At 49.7% G+C, this 15,916-nt stretch overlaps 1 long non-coding RNA gene across 1 annotated transcript; it reads right to left on the bottom strand.

The window, feature by feature from the left end:
• Positions 1-7,329: 7,329 nt before the first annotated feature.
• LOC143395019 (uncharacterized) lies at positions 7,330-14,193 on the bottom strand. Its single transcript, XR_013090729.1, has 3 exons — positions 12,369-14,193; positions 12,129-12,269; positions 7,330-12,035 (listed from the first exon to the last, which is right to left on the bottom strand). It is a non-coding gene; the product is annotated as an uncharacterized LOC143395019 (long non-coding RNA).
• Between the last annotated feature and the right edge of the window lie 1,723 nt (positions 14,194-15,916).

The raw sequence follows: 15,916 nt of genomic DNA on the forward strand, positions 1-15,916 counted from the left end.
AAATCTCCACAAAATTAATGCTGGGAGTTGACCCAGGTGTGTTCCTGGAGGCCATGCTGATGAGTGAGGGTGACTAAACACAGGGAAACACAGCACCTCTTGGTCCCGAGAACAGACACTGAAATACAGAAGTGGAGGATGACCATAATTTACCGCTTATTCAGGGCCTGCTGTGTGCCCCCGCCCAGCACCAGTTGCTTGAGTACATTGTCTTATCATTCATTGATAACGACGTGCTTATTTTACAGAAAAGAAAACCGAGGATTGGCTCAGTAAATGGCCCTGCTTAGCCCATGTAGAAGGGGCAGAATGTGAAATTTAACCCTGTTTGTAATGAAAATGATAGACCCTGTTAACTGAGCGCTGCTGTGTACCGGGTCACGGTCATGGTCATGGTCTAAGCCTTTCTAAGTATTTGTTCGTCCATTCCTCTCGTCAATGTTGGCAGATGTGCATTAATTCTATGCCTGTTTTACAAATGGGAAAACCAAAGACCAACAGAGAGGGGGCAGCACCTTCCCCAGGTCAATGGGCAGCAGCGTGCAAGGCTGCGGGTGAACACAGGCGCTCGGCCACCGACGGCAGGACCCTAACCTCACCCCGTGCCTCTGGAGAGCTTGTGGCACTAAGGAGGTGAGGTCAGGGCCACAGGACCTTCCAGACCTGAGGGAGGACTTCGTAGACCCTTTCCCAGGCGGCAGCCGTGGTCGGGGAAGGGGCTGTGCAGAGTCTCCAGCTGCTCAGCTGCACCACGGACACTGGCCCCGGGACCCAATTCCAGGGCTCCTTCTCCTGCCCCATGACGCGTCTTCATTCCAGAACCAACAGCCAACAGAAGTGTGAAGTGAGCCACAGAGCAGGCCGCAAATGTAACCTGCACTTTTTTTTTAATCTTTTTTTTTTTTTAATTTTATGAGGGGCTGAGGATCGGACCCAGTGCCTCACGCATGCCAGGTGAGCACACTGCCACTTGAGCCACATCCCCAGCCCTAAACTGCACTTTTTTACAGCCCCTCTTAGGAAAATATATATATATATATATATATATATATATATATATATATATATATATATATATATGAAAGCTGAGCACTTTGGTACTAGTTGTGATCCCAGTGACTTGGGAGGCAGAGGCAGGAGGATCACAAATTTGAGGCCAGCCTCAGCAACTTAGCAGATCCTGTCTCAAAATAAAAAATAAGAAGAAGGGCTGAGGATGTAGCTCAGTGGTAGAGTGTTTGCAAAACCTGTGTAAGCTCCTGGATTCAATCCCTATTACTGTAGTAATAATAATAATAATAATAATAATAATAATAATAAGGAATAGTGAAATGAATTCAAATAACATATTTTGAATATGTTATATACCCCCAAAAATATTGTCATTGCAATGTGCCATCAATGTAACAATGGCTAGGGAGGTACACCACATTTTCGTTGGTCATAAGTCTTTGAAATCTGGTGTGTGTGGTTCACGCTTCTTGCACATCTCAATTTGGATGAGCCACAATCAAGAGCTCAGTGGCCACCTGTGGTCAGTGTCTACCTCCCTGGGAAGCTTGGCTCTGGAGCCCGGCCATTCAGAGGACCAGCAGCAGCAGCAGCCCCTGGGAGCCTGCAGGCTGTGCAGAGTCTCAGGCTAAGCCAAGGCTCCTGAGTCAGCTCCTGCGCCTGACAAGCTCCCTGACACACTCAAGCTTATTTGAACAGTGATGTCCTTGTCCTAGGAAGCCCCAGAAATCCTTTAGAACACTTAGAAGCCACGGGGGTCTTATTCCAAAAAGAATATAATATGCAAATGGCATAGACTCCAGCTTACAGTTTCAGAAATTCCCCGGGGTCTTTAAGTCCAGCCAAAGATCTCTAGACACAAAGAGCCCCGCTCTGGTGCTGTTGTCTAAAACTAAATAAATAAAAACATATAGTTGCAAATGTTTCTGTCATTTACAAATGAACATGATTCAGAAGCTCCGTGTGTCCATGGGCTCAAAGCGAGCTGCTGGTGCTGATCAGGAAGGCAGCCCGAGCCTGTATGTTCTGCCTTCCCCCCATCCAACCCCCTGCAGAGCTGGAGGGTACCCGTGTGAATCAGGTTCTCTAGAGAAATAGGACGAATGGACACACACACACACACACAGATTTATTAGGAGGAATTGGCTAACATGGTCATGAGGCTGGGATGACTCACAATCTGCCATCTGCAAGTGGGGACCCAGAGAAGCTAGTGGTAGAGTTCAGTTGGAGTCTGAAGGTTTGAGAAGTAGCCAAAGGTATAGATCCAAGGGTGGAATCAGAGGACATACAATTCCCCAGCTAAGGGGGGCACAGTGGCACACACCTGCAATCCCAGCTACTCAGGAAGATCACAAGTTTAAAGCCAGCCTGGACAACTCAGTGGGACCCTGAGTAGAGAATGGGTCTCAGTGGTAGAGCACTTGCCTAGCATGTGCGAGGCCCTGGTTTCCATCCCAATACAGGAAAAGAAAAATAAATAAATAAAAAGGTGTCTCAGCTCAAAGGGTGAGGCAGGGTCTTCTCCTCTCCTCCTCCTTTTTCTCTGCTCAGACTTCAGTGGGTTGGGTGATGCCCAGTCATCTGGAGAGGGCCACCCACTGTAGGGTCCCCTGATTCAAATGCTACCCTCGTCCCGAGACACCCTCACAGATACACCCAGAGACAATGGTTAAGCTGGGCATCTTCGGCCACAAATTGACCACCATAGCTGGGTACAGTGACTCAGGCCTGTGATCCCAGCTGCTCTGGAGGCTAAGACAGGAGGATCGTGAGTTCAAAGCCAACCTCAGCAACTTAGCAAGGCCCTAAGCAACTCAGTGAGACCCTATCTCTAAATATAAAAAGGACTGGGGATGTGGCTCAGTGGTTAAGCGACCCTGGGTTGGACCACCTATCCCCACTCCTTAAAAATCATAATGGCTAAAAAATATTAACCATCACAAAGCTTTAGGCCCAGTGCGCGGCTCCCACCCTCACCCCCTTGCCTACCCTGAGCTGGCCTTACCCTCTGGCTATGGTCTCCTGGATAGAGCTTTTCTGTGTTTTTGTTTAAACTCCCTGAATAATTCTGAGGACCAGCTAGATCTCAGAGCACGGAACTGAGACATCCCAACTGCCAGGCAGCCTTGCCTTGTCACAAGGTCACTTCCAGGCTAGAGTCTCAGAACCCACAATGACCCCAGGTGGCCTCTTGTGCCACCTTAAAACACTAAATGATAGAGTTGGAAGTTGGAAGGATTTAAGTCACCACCTCTTGTCCCTGGGGTCTACAGAGGGAGAGAGATGGAGATCCAGAGGTGGTGACTGTGTGTCTCAGGTCACACCACACCTGCTTTCTGCGTGACCTCGGTCAGCTGGCTGTGAGCTCTCGGTGCAGAGGGAAATGTGGAAGTCTCCAGGAGAGTACAGGACACTGCTTCCCAGTTTCTTTCCTTGGCTTCTTCATCGTATTTTCCATCTCACCTCCAGGGCTTGGGCTGGAGCCCTGTGCGTCCCTAAAGCCCACCTGAGACCATGACATCTCTGCATTGGAGGTGTGGGCTGCAAGGCCAGTGAAGCACAAGGTCAAGCCCCTCACTTAAATGGACCCTGGCATAACCGTAATATCCCTTCCCCTCCTCCCACTTCCTTCCATCAGTGCTGGGGAGCAAACCCTGGGGTGCTCAACCACTGAGCTCCATCCCTAGCCCTTTTAATTTTAATTTTTTTTTTTTTTTGAGCCAGAGTTGTGGAAGTGAGCCTTGAAACTGTGATCCTCCTGTCTCAGCCTCCTGAGTACTGAGTAGACTGGATTCTTTTTTCTTAAAGAGGGTCCCCTGAGGCATGGTGGTGTACACTGGTAATTCCAGTGATTCAGGAGGCTGAGGCAGAAGGATCACAAGTTTGACCAATCCTCGGCAATGTAGCAAGACCTTGTCTTCAAATTAAAAGAATAAATAGATAAAAAGGACCAGGGATGTAGCTCAGTGGTAAAGTGCTCCTGAACTCAATGCCTGGTATAGTAAAAGAAGAAAAAAATTAGGAGAGTCTCCTAAATAGCATAATCTTTGGGTCCTATAAAACCTGTGTTGGCAACTGCTGCTCGCACCCTTGGAGACAGTTCAGGCTCCTAACCCTGGTCTCCCCGGCCCTGGCCTGGCTCCTCTGATCACACCCTCCCTGCACTCACGGTGCTCTATACTGGTGGCACTTTTGGCCAATCCCGGAGGGTGCTCTGCTCCTCCCTGTCATCTTCAGGCCATGCCCCCCACCTGCCGTGCCCTTCCCACCTCTGGGTCCTGCTGACATCCCTCCACCTCAATGAAGTCCTGTGGTCTCAGGTACCAGCACTGCGTCCTGTTCTCTGGCCTCCTCACCACTCTTTCATGACCACCTTCAAGAGCTCTGAAAGCAATGCCTGCCACAGAGCAAGCAGGCTGGGTTTGCCGAGTAAAATTCAGTTCAAATAAAACACAGGCAAATAAGACATAGTCCAGGTGCAGTAGTGCATACCTGTAATCCCAGCCACTCAGGAGGCCCAGGCAGGAGGATCACAAGTTTGAGGCCAGCCTTAGAAACACAGCAAGACCTGTATCTTGATTTTTTAAAAAGGCCTGTGGTGTAGCTGGGGAGAGCATGGATTCAACCCCTACGACCAAGAATGAATGAATGAATAAATAAATAAATAAATAAATAAATAAATAGATTTTTTTAAAAAGACACAGAGGCAGCTTTGCGTCTCCGCTTCTCTGAGCTCTTGCTATGCCAAAGGGCTGTCTACGTCCCACTTTCCCCGGGCAGGCCTGATTTGGGTCCCTTGTCATAGCATTACCACGTCCTTTTCACTCTGGCTAGTGCCCTGGTTTAAGTGACCTGTCACCCTTTCCCTGGAGCTCTCTTCCTGGCTGAACCTTGAGCATCCTTCAAGAAAGTTCCTCAGGCACCGGGAATGTTCCCACCTGCGGTCAGGGAAGGCCCAGGAGGGGCTGCGGGAGCAAAGGGGAGCCTGATCCCACAGGGCCGGAAGTCCTGGCTAATTCGGCGGCCATTTAATGAGCTCTGAGGCAGCTCTGCTACAGATGCTGAGGACCAGGGGCAGAAAATAGGAGGACTCCTCCTTAAAAAGGGTTTTTTGGTTTTTTGTTTTTGTTTTTGTTTTTGCTTTAAATCAGTGAGAAAAATGATCCCCAGAAGCTCCTCCACTCCCGCTCACTCCCTGGGACTTTCCCTGCATCTAATTGGCCAGAGTTGGGTCACATGCCCTGAGTTAACCAATGGCTGGTAGGGGAGTGGGTGTCTTCGGATTGGCTTGACCAATCAGGAGTCATCCTCAGGAGCTGGGTGAGGCTCCACCTTGGGGAATCCATGGCCATTATTTTGAAAAACTATTGTCGCAGGAAGGCCGCTGGCCGTGTTTGACCTCCTTCCCGCCCTCCCAGGCTGAGAGGGGGCCCTCCTCCTCCAGATCCCCACAGCCTGTTCTCTCCTTCATTATAGGACACCTCACTTTGCACCTGCCTCCTGCCCCAGGCCGCAAGCTCCCCAGGATCAGGAAGCATATTCTACCCACCTCCCAGAAGCTAGAAGTCAGTTTAAATGAACGAAGACATTTCCTTCCTGGTGGTTCTCCCATAAAGTATCATTTACCTCTTGTTTTATATGTGATGAGACAGTTCACTATTGGGGAAAGTTGTGGATGCTTCACATCTAACTCTTATACTCTGTTCTCCTTGGGCACAAGGCCACCTCTGGGCACATCTGTGGTCCCTCATGCAGAGTCTGATCCATGGTACATGCTTTTATTTTAGGATATAACGTAGAATCAACAGGTTTTCATGAAATACAGGCATGAAGAATTGGACCGTGCTCTGTGCTGTGAAGGAACCTCTCAGATCTAAGGTGAATAAAAGAAGTGGTTGTGTAAAACTCCATTTATATAAGGTTCAAAATGACAGCACTTGGTGGTGGAGGTGAGAAGAGGGGTCACCTTTTTGCAGGGAGCACAGTGGAGCGTCCAGTGGCTGGAGTTGTCCTTTCTCTTGATCTGGATGGTAATTACACAGCTGTGCACACGTGAAAAAGGAATTGAACTTTAAATTGTGGTCCATCCAGACAGTGGAATATAATTCAGTGCTAAAAAGAATGAATATTGAGCCACGAGGACGTGGGAGAGGCTTAAATGCATATCACCAGGTGAAAGATGCCATAGAAAAAGGTTACAAAAGGCAAAACTAAGAAGACAGGGTTTTTTTTGTTTTGTTTTGTTTTTTTTTAAAAAAAGGTCCTGGGTTGCCAAGGTTGGGAGGAGAGAGGCAGGAATTGAAGCAGAGTGGATTTTTAGGGCAGTGAGCCTGCTCTGCATGATACTATAATGACAGATACAAGTCATTTGCCCCACCCAGAGGACAACACCCAAAGTGAACCCAAAAGTAAACTGTGGCCTTTGTTGAAACAGAGGTACCACTCTGGTGAGGGACATTGCTCACGGGGAAGTATGCCGGTGGGGGACCCAGGGACTCCTTTTATTTCTGACCCAGTTTTGCTGTGATCCTAAAGCTGCTCTAAAAAATAAAGTCTATTTCCCTATAAATGATTGAGCTCTAGACTTTGTGCACAATTCAATCAAGAAGGAAACAACCCCCCCCCCTTCATCATCATATTAACTGGCATTTCCTAAACACAGTGGGCAGCCAGCCCCGGCTCTGGACTCTGCCATTAGTATTTCTAGAATGGCACCAGGAAAAGGGCTTGCCAGCCTTGGTCTCCATCCTGCCCCCAGTGCCTAGTACAAAACAAAGATATGTCAAATAAATAAATGTGCTCCTCTGTCACAACAGCCCATGTTACAGGAACCGTCACTCTCCTCACGTTATGGATCAGGAAAGCCAACCTCAGAGCAGGCCACCCAGCCTTGGCTGGTGGCAGAGTGGGACTGAGCCCTGTTTGTCTTGGGGAGAAAGGCTGTGAGTTCTGAGGCTTCCTGGGTGCTTGGGTTTCCCCTGGAGCTGAACCCCAGAGCTGAGAGTGCTCAGCAGACACGCTGGGAAAATTATTCACAAGTTTTCACCTCACCATGTTTTCCCTAAACCAATCGCTGTTGTCTCTGAACATGGTTACAAAGCGCCCTGATTATAGCTGTGATAAATAATATTCCAAGCCCGAGATCAACTTGCCAACCTGTCAGTAACTTTGACACCATGATTCTCAGTCACCTGGTAACTAGTAAAAGGTGTAATATTCTGAAGCCTTTAATTTTACCTTTCTCAGGAGAGGAAAATTGATGGGGGGAAGGCAGGATACAATCTAAGACATGTACAAATTACCTTTTGACTCTCGTGAATATACATTCCATTTGCATCGGATGCCCGCCTAAGCAAGAGGCCCTGTCTCCCCGATGAGTTGGTTGATGGCCATCAGCGCCTAATTGCTGGGCTTCTCCTGTCTCTCCCACCAGGGAAGTGAAACCTTGCTCAAGGTCAATGTCGAGGTGTCGATCTGCAAGTTTCCAACGCCCAATGAGTCCCAGCAGGAACAGAAGGTGTGTGTGTGGTCCTTGGTGAACACTGTGTGGTGTGAGGGGTCAGAGGCCAGGGAAACTGGGAGGGTCAAGAGTGACCTACCAGGGCAACCTCACCTGCTCAGTCCCTACTGAGGGCTTGGGGACTGAGCAGGTGACATGCTTCCCAGCAGTCACCTGTGACAGGGAGGGGAGAGAGGGCAGCGCAGGAGAAACCCATTGAGGATTTTTTGGAAGGTTTTTTTATTGTGACAAAATATACCTAAAACCCATTGTTGTAAAGTGAACAATTCTAATGGCATTGCACACGTTCACAGGGTTGTGCAACGACACCACCATCTAGTTCCAAAACAGTTTCATCACCGCCCCAAAAGAGACCTCATGCCTATTAAGCAGTCACCGCACCCCCCATTCCCCCCTCCCCAACTCTGGCGAAGACAAGCTGTGTTCTGGCTGCTGCATCTGCCTGGTCTGGATATCTCACACTCCAGAATCCTACACCGTGGGGCTGGTTGTCCCTGGCTTCTTTCATTTACCATAATGTTTGCAAGTTCTTCCACGTAGTAGCTCAGTCTCTGATTTGTCATTTTATGGCCAAACAATGGTCCCTGGTTCCGCCTGTCACTCACTAGCTGGATGTGGGGTTGCATCCTTCAGCTACCCTGTTGTGAGCTGCTGTGAACATTCATGTACCAGGCCTTTGTTTTGTTAGCACCTGTTGTCATTCCTCTGGGTCTGTACCTAGGAGTGCACCACTGGGATGAGCTGGTTGGGGAACCGCCTGATGTGTTTTTCACTGTAGCTGTGTTCCGCAGGCGTGTAGGAACTCTCCCACTTCTCCACATCTTTGTGAACACTTTACGACTTTCCAATTTTTTAAATAAATTGAGCAAGGCACAGTGCTACACATCTGTAACCCCAGCGATGTAGGAGGCAGAGGCAGGAGGATCACAAGTTCAAAGCCAGCCTCAGCAACTTAGCCGGACCTTGTTTCAACATAAAAAATAAAAAGGGCTAGGATGGGGCTCAATGGTGGAGCACTCCTGGGTTCAACCCCCAGGACCCCCACCCCCTCACACACAAAAAAATTGAAGTACCTTTCTTTTTAAGAACAGATTCCTTTTTCTCCTGTTGAGTGCCCTGCAGATGCCCACTGGATGGTGGCGTAACAGCGGGGAGTGGACAGGCCTGGCCTTGCCCTCTGGGAATGCATAGCACCATAGGGTCGTGGGAAAGTTGGGCTCCCGTGAGAACCTTCCAAACTCTGTCCCGGACGTGCTGTCGATACTATCTCCAGTCTTATCTCTGGCGAGACCTGAATCTCAACATGAAACCCTCAAGCCTCTCTTGGAGGTCAGCAAGAAGGACAAGAGCCTGGACTTTGGCATCAGTGTCCTCTAGGCAGAGGCCCTGGCCCTGTAGCCTGCTGGCTGGACCCTCCAATGACCTACTGAACCTCCTTCAGCCTTCCTGCCAATAAAATGAGGACCCCATTACTTACTTGGGAGTTACCGTGAGAAGCAGACAAATGACCAAGGTGAAGATTGGGCACAGTGCCCAACCCTGAGTGGACACTTAGCAAACAGCTTCCAGCCAGTATCACAGTACACACCTGTAATCCTGGCAGCTCGGGAGGCTGAGCGGGGAGGATGGCAAGTTTGAAGTCAACCTCAACAACTTAGCAAGACCCCGTCTCAAAATAAAAATGACTGGGGGTGTAGGTCAGTGGTGGAGGGTCTCTCCTGGGTTCCATCCCATTTATACATATACATACATATATAGACACATAATTAAAATACATAGGGACGTGGGAGAGAAAGAGAAGTCAAAATAATGAGAATAGGCATTTCTTTTTAATCTAGCACGGCCTGTGGGATGTTGGCAGACTGGGGAGGGGGGCCTCTGCTGTGGGCCAGCAAGAGGCCACCAGCGAGCTCCTTCTGGCTGATCTGGGACCTCACTCACCCCCCTGTTCCTGAAGATCACCTCAGTCTCCCCAGTAGTCCCTGTGCATGGTGAGCTTTGGGGGCCCCTGATCGTACGAGTCCCTGAGAGCTGCCATAACAGAAAGGCTCAAAATAACAGAAACTGATTTTCTAACAGCTGTCGGGACTAGAAGCTGGAAATCAAGGTGCCTCTTCTAGTGAATGTCAGCTTAGGCAAAGGGCTGATCCAGTGAGGTGTCCTAGAGTTTGAGTTTCTGCAAATTTGCCCCTGGATAAACCTCATTTATCCTGGTTCAGTTTCTATACTCATCAGTGGTGGAGGGTGTGGCTCAGTGGTAGAGCACGGGCCTGGCACACACAAGGCTCTGGTTTCCATGAGCAGTACTGCAAACAACAAAACCAAAACAATCAACAACAACAACCATCATGACATGAAGCTGGAGGGATGAGACAGTTACAGATGACAAGCAGAGGTGCACCCTGTAGTCCCAGCTCCTGGGAGGCTGAGGCAGGAGGATAGCCAGTCAGAGGCCAGCCTGGGCAATTTTTTTTTAAGTCTTTTTTTTAGTTGTAAATGGACATAATACCTTTATTTTATTTGTTCCTTTTTTTTTTTTTTTATGTGGTGCCAGGATTGAACCCAGTGCCTTATGCATGCTTGGCAAGTGCTGTACCTCTGAGCCACATCCCAACCCCAACCCCGTGGGCAATTTTCAGAAGGACTGGGGGTGGAGCTCAGAGGTAGAGCACTCACGTAGCATGTGTGTGTGTCTGGCGTCCTGAGTTCAACCCCCTGTACCACACAATAAAAAATAAAAAAAGAGAGAGAGGAAGACAGACCACTGAAGCGTACATTTATACGGACCTGATGTCCGTCTGCACATGACAATAGATCTGAAGGACACGTATGTAAATGTCGACTCGTTTTCTTATGGCCCAGGGAGTCGAGAGAGCCTGTTGTGGGTCTTTGTTTTCCCTTTCTGCTTGTCCGCATCGCCTAGTCCTGCGACTGGGAGTGCATATTGCCTTCATAAGAACCCTAACCGTCTTCACGGGCAGCAGGCTGGATCATCCATTAGAGCCCAGCTCTGTCGGGGACGAGGGCTGCTCGGCTGGAGACTTGTCCCTGCGTCCTTCCTGGGAAACGCTATTTCCTCAAGGGCTCCGGAGCCCCTGAGCCTCCCCTTTGGCTTCCTCGGGGGGGCCCCCACCCCCACCCCCAAAGGCTGCCTGCGCCAATTGGGAGGGTACCCAGGAGCCGCCAGCCGGTGCGTGCCCGGGAGAGACCCCGCCATGCGGAATGAGCTGCCGTGGCCGCTGATGGGTTTCCCTGATTTACATCAATTTACATCGGGCTCTCGGCAATCTACATGGAAATCAGGTGGCCTGTCTATTCCCTGGAAGTCAGAGGAGGCTGCCGGCCTGAGGGAGGACAGACTTTCCAAACCCTGGGCAGATTAATTTGTCAACCCAAACAGGGGCCGGAATTGTAATCATGGCCACCTAGCACTCTGTTACTGTCCACAAATTGGATAGATAAATGGGTATTTGTGGCTTATTAACCTGAACGTTCGGTCTGCTTCATCTTCCACTCCGTGCTTCTTGTCACAGGAGGTCAGGGATGCCGTTCTTCCATCCATTCCTCTAGCACGATGCGCTGAGGTAGCCTATGCGCCAGGCAACTGCCCTCAGTACCGGGGCAAGGAGGCGATTGCCCCTGTCCCTGGTCCACACTCGGATTTGCAGTCCCAGCTCTTGACTTGTTATTTAGACGAAGCTTCAAGGGAGGTGTGACCCCCATCCGGTGAGGTGCCCAGACCTCGGGGACACACCGTGACAGGTACTGTGTGTGTGTGAAGTCCCCAGCACGAGCAAGAACGGGCCCACTGTCTGGGCCCTCAGGGTCCCCCCACCCCACGGAGACAAGCATTGTTATGTTCTCTGATTTCTCTCCATCCCTTCGCACCAAGTGTAGACAGGGAAGAACTACGTGCTTCCATTCATAGCACGGCTCCATTTCCGGGACTTCAAACCTGGGCAGAACTTACTTTGGTCACCATTGCTTGTGACATTCCTCTGTGTTGCTGCATGCACCCCAAGTGTGTTCTTGGAGCCCCACGTGATGTGACCAGCTCCTTGGGAGGCTGAAGCAAGAGGATGGCAAGTTCAAAGACGGGCTCAGCAACTTAGGCTTAGTAGTTAGAGACCCTGTTTCAAAATAAAAAAATGAAAGGAACGGGGGGGGGGGGGGGGGTGTAGCTCAATGGTAGAGCAATCCCCAATGCCAAAAATAAGTAATTGTTCTTTCTTATTACTGTGGAATACATACTACAGTGTGATGAGCCATTCTCTGGTTAATGAACACTGGGTTGTTTCCAGTTGGGGACAACTATGGATCCAGGTCCCGTGAACACTCTTCTCGGGGTATCATAAACCCGGCTGTACTGTGGAGTCAAGGATGACCTGCTTCCAGCTTCCGTCGGTTCTGCCCTTGCCTTTTGAGTGAGGTCCCTCCAGCTCACATTCCCCACGTCCCTTATTTTTGTGATCACATGGCTCCGAACACTTTGCCTTTTTATCTGTTCAATAAGAAGTGGTTGGTAACAGTGATGGACTGAATCATGTACCCCCAAATTCGTATGTTCCAGCCCCCACCCCCAGTGTGACTGTACCTGGAGATAAGGTGATTGAGGTCAACCAAGGTCATAAGCCTGCAGCCTGGTGGGACTGGTTTCTCTCCATCAGACACTAGAGAGCGCTGTCTCTCTACTGCCTCAGTCTGCACCCAGGAAGGGCCACGTGAGGAGGGCCGTCTGCGGGGCAGGAGGGAGACCCCCGAAGGGAGGCTGTTGGAAACTTGACCCCAGACCCCAGACCCCGGAACTGAGAGAGGGTCCTGATGTTCAACTCACCCAGTCAATGGGAGTTCTGTGTGGCAGGCTCGGCTGACCAGGTGCGGCTTGGCTGACCAGATGCCACACGGAGCTTGGGGCTGGGGCTGAGCATCCATCAAGACAGATGAGACTTTGCCCTCAGCTTGCTTCCATTCTCAAGGGGGAGAAAGAAAACAAGGGGAAATGACAGTAAATATGCATTCCATCCGAGGGTAATGAGTTCAGGAGGAAGAGAAGAGGGTGCGAGGGCGGGGAGTGGCAGGGTGTGGTATTTAGATGTCAGGGAAAGCAATATTTCAGTAGTGGCCATCAGGAGAGGGGAAGGAGGGGGCCTGGTAGACCTCTGGGAAGTGTGTGCCTGGCATGTACTAAGGCTGGGACATTTATTGTAAATCAGACAGGAAGCTTATATCAGTCAGGGTTCCCCAAAGAAGCAGAATCAACAAGGTAGGGGTGTGTGTGAATGTGCATGTGTGTGTTTGTGAGTATGCACGAGTGTGCACATGCGTGTGTGCATATATATGTAGAGATTTTTTTCAAGGAACTAGTCCATATGTTGTGCAAACTTCACAGGAGACACCACCTGGCTGCAAACTAAGGCAGGAATTGGTGCTGCCTTCTTAGGGTGGACTTCTCTCTCTCTCTTGTCTCTCTCTCTCTCTCTCTCTCTCTCTCTCTTCCTGGAACCCTTAGTTTTTGCTCTTAGGCCCCCATCGATTGGCTGAGGCCCAGGCACGTGATGAAGGGTAACGTCCTTTACTTAAAGTGTTAACCACATCTGAACCTGCACAGCTGGGCGTGGTGGTGACACCTGTAATCTCAGTGACTCAAAAGGTGGAGACAGGAAGGTCACAAGTTCAAGGCCAGTCTCAGCAACTTAGTAAGATATTGTCTCAGAATTTAAGAAAAGCAAAAGGGCTGGGGATGGAGCTCAGTGGTAAAGCACCCCTAGATTCAATCCCTAATACCAAGAAAACAAACCAAAAAACTCCTCAGCATCATCTAGCACCACACTTGATTCAATAGCTGGGACCAGTGGCCAGCCGTCACGAGGCTCGGGAGGTCTACGCAGAGGACACGCTGTTTTCTCACCTGGTGTCGTTTCTGAATTACTTTAAGGGACATGAGCTGGCTGGCTTGAAATGGGTCCCTCTGGCTTCCTTGTGGAGAACAGCCTGTGGGGAATTCATTGGCTGCTACCAGGGAGACTGTTAGGAAGGAGTCACGGCCAGCACCTGGGGAGGCTGCAGGGAATGGGGCCCGGACCTGGGAGGTGACATGGCATGTGGCTCCCATAGGAAGGTGGAACTGGCAGGTGCCCTTGACTTCTGTCCTCCCAGAAACCGACCCATTGGACCTCAGGCCTTGCCCACAGCAGCTGCACAATCAATGTTTACTGACAAGAAATGAATGAAAAAAATGAGTGGCTCAGAGCATTTTGCAGACTGTAAAGTACTGTCCGTACATTCTGTGCAAACTCTAGAGCACTGTGGATATGGCCTCCCTTGCACCCCCAGGCCCTTCTGGCCGGCCCCCTCTCCTTGATCTGATGCACCCTTGGGGGAAACTGTAGCTGTGGCCTGAATCCCATTTCCATCTTGGAACGGGGTTTGCCGTGGCCCACATTCAACAATTCTCTCTGGCTTCCCGTGACCTCCTCCGAGCACAGTAGAGCCAAGGCCACCCTCCTAGGGGACAGTCCCGTTGCACAGCGCCCGTGGATTGGGCAGTAATCACATTCTCTGCTATGTCCTAAGTTCCCGTTCCCCTCTAACCCAGAAAATGCATGGGAACATCACATGGCCTTCTGCAGTGTGTCCAGAATCTGGGAGCAGAGGGGCCATAATCTATCCATCTTATGTCCTTGAGGGTTAATTAAAGCCAGAGCAGTGCAGTCTGGCAGGGTCCCTCACCTTTGAGCCACACAGGGGGCTACTGACCCCTTATGTTCATGCCTAAGCAGGTTCTTCAGTGTTCTAAAAAAAAAATTAAAGTGTTTAAGAAAGGAAAAGAGAAGAACCCCCATGTTTCCAGGGAAAGTGGTTCCACATTCCTGCCGGATGGAAGGAACACAGAGCATCCTGGAGCCAGCAGCTACCTGGCCCCGTTCCCTGCCGTATTATAGAGCAAGGAAGCCAAATTTCCTTCTGATGTCTATAAATAAAGCGTTTTGTCCACAAGCAGTTAAGTGGAAGCATTTTTTCCAACCAGCGTGCATATGAGTTTCATTTCTCCACCAGCGGCACGTCAGATAGAGATGTTAGTTTAAGTCCACTGCTATGTGTAATAATAATAATTTCTTCTCAAAGCCCACTTCCTCTCTTCCCAACCCTCCTGCCTCAGTCTGGGCTACATGGAGAAATTCTGCCTAGGATCAGGCAAGCACAGCATTCCAAAGCTCTATCAGTGCAAGACATTGAGAAGTCCGCGATTCGATTTCTTCCATTGCACGTAGAACAATCCATTTTTGGTCTCCTGGAATGACCAGTGGATTCTTCCTTTCCTGATAAGAGCTATGCACACAGGTGATCCCGTTGTGCCTAGTCTGCCAGGAAGCTCAGCACCAGCAACTGCATCTGCCTATGGTTAGTACCTGTAAGTCCTTTGTTTTCCTAATTGCTGGTTTCACCTTTGATTATCTTTACTGAGACTAGTTTCAATGAGATTTGTTGTATGAGTGGTAGAGCACCCGCCTAGCTGTGCAAGGGTTCCATCCTCAGCACCAAAAAAACCAAAAGTTTGAACAGTTTTTATTCTTAGTGACTGCTGCCGTCAGGCTGCATGAGGCCCAAGATGTGTAAAAAATTAGGATAGAGAGAAGGAGAGGAGAGAAATGACCCTCAGCAGGCATGGGTTATGTGCTCTGTATGATGTAACTATTTTACATAAACTTTTTTTTTTTGGTGGAGGAACTAGGGATTGAACTCAGGGACACTCGACCACTGAGCCACATCCCCAGCTCTATTTTGTAATTTTTATTAGAGACGGGGTCTCACTGAGGTGCTTAGCACCTCACCATTGCTAAGACTGGCTTTGAACTTGCGATCCTCCTACCTCCACCTCCCAAGCCTCTGGAATTACAGGCGTGTGCCACCAAGCCTGGCCTATTTTACATAAGTTTTCATTTTTTCAATTTAATCTGTACAACAAATCTTCTGAGGTGAGATGGCCAAGTCAAACTTGGGGCTGAATGTCTGGCTCCAGAGCTAGTGTGGGCTCCATACTATCGGGATGCTCTTCAGACAGCGAAGGGGAAGAGGCCAGGCAGTAGCAAGATATGCATAGGGAAAGCACAACCCACGTGCCTACGGGCACAACAGGTTTGGCGGATGTCAACTGGGAGGTCCAAAGAGAGTGTGAACAGGAGATATTCAAGGTGTCCATTTGGCCATTAAACCATCCATCCTACCATGAATCCATCCACCCACCCACACATTCACCCATCCACCAATCCATCCATCTATCCATCTATCCAGCCAACACTTTCTAACTCTACGAATGAGAGCCTCAGCTTCCCACAGGAAGCTTTAGAGCTGGGACAACCCTTCAGAATTGTCCCAAATTGA

The sequence above is a fragment of the Callospermophilus lateralis genome, chromosome 3 (assembly GCF_048772815.1).
Source record: "Callospermophilus lateralis isolate mCalLat2 chromosome 3, mCalLat2.hap1, whole genome shotgun sequence".
NCBI classification, from domain to species: domain Eukaryota; kingdom Metazoa; phylum Chordata; class Mammalia; order Rodentia; family Sciuridae; genus Callospermophilus; species Callospermophilus lateralis.